This window comes from Egretta garzetta, unplaced genomic scaffold (assembly GCF_000687185.1).
Source record: "Egretta garzetta isolate BGI_Z169 unplaced genomic scaffold, ASM68718v1 scaffold1162, whole genome shotgun sequence".
In the NCBI taxonomy this organism is placed as follows: Eukaryota; Metazoa; Chordata; class Aves; order Pelecaniformes; family Ardeidae; genus Egretta; species Egretta garzetta.
In genome coordinates this window covers 59,226-60,176 of record NW_009258878.1, presented here as the reverse complement: position 1 = coordinate 60,176, position 951 = coordinate 59,226, and the positions used below count along the sequence as shown (strand labels likewise).

General features: G+C 61.3%; 1 protein-coding gene across 1 annotated transcript in view; it reads right to left on the bottom strand.

Annotated features, from left to right (window-relative positions):
- ELMOD3 (ELMO domain containing 3) overlaps nt 1-951 on the bottom strand; it is a 16,898-nt gene that overhangs the window by 7,036 nt on the left and 8,911 nt on the right. The window lies entirely within an intron of this gene.

The window sequence follows — 951 nt, the reverse complement described above, 5'->3', positions numbered from 1 at the left end:
CCCTTACTCCACAATTCAGGCCCGCACCCGGCTCCATTTTCCCCATTGATTGGGTTTTTTCTTTTTTTTCTTTTCCAGCCGGGGGAAGCGTTTTCCAGCCCCACGCTGCCAGGAAGGCGATGGCGCTTTCAGCGGGATAACGGCACCCGGCAGCCCCCCTGCTCCTCGCTGCTCTCATTCCAAAGCACCTTTCATCCCCAAATCTGGGCTTTTTGCAGCTTTTCCCCCCCTTTTGGAACATTTCTGAGCTCCTGCTCCGGCCGGAGCAGCCCTTGCGGCCCCACGCTTCGCCCAGAGATGGAGCTGTAATTTGGGCTTCATAAAGGGGGAAACTGAGGCAGGGAGGGGGGGTGTTGGGAAACGGCGCCGGCCTTGGGCCCACGCTTCGCCCAGAGATGGAGCTGTAATTTGGGCTTCATAAAGGGGGAAACTGAGGCAGGGAGGGGGTGTGTTGGGAAACGGCGCCTCGGCCTTGGGGACACTGCGAGTGAAACTCTCGCTGCCTCTTGAACCAGGTTTTCCCGGAACCAAGGAGCTGCCCCTTGCGGACATGGAGCCGGGGGGGATTTTCCTTCCCTCCCCCTCGGCCTCATTTTGCCACAGGGCAGAATCCAACCCCAGTTCCTCTCCTCCCGAGCTGCTTTTCCACCACCGAACCCCGAAGTCAGCTCCCAGCCGCCCTGGCACCGCGCTCCAGCTCCGCCTGCGGCATCACTGAACTTTCCCGTTAGGGGTAAAGACAGGCGGGAGCACGGGTTCAGGACAGACGGACAGGACCATCCCAGCTGGGGCTCAGTGGCTCATTAAAACCCACCCACTCCACCACCTCATCCCTGGAGATGGGGCAAACCCGGACCTGGGGAGGGTAAAATCCCTTGGCTCACTCTGGGACCCCACCGGGGCGAGGGGGAGGGACCGGGCCGCCCTTTCCGGGCAAAAATCTCCCCTGGC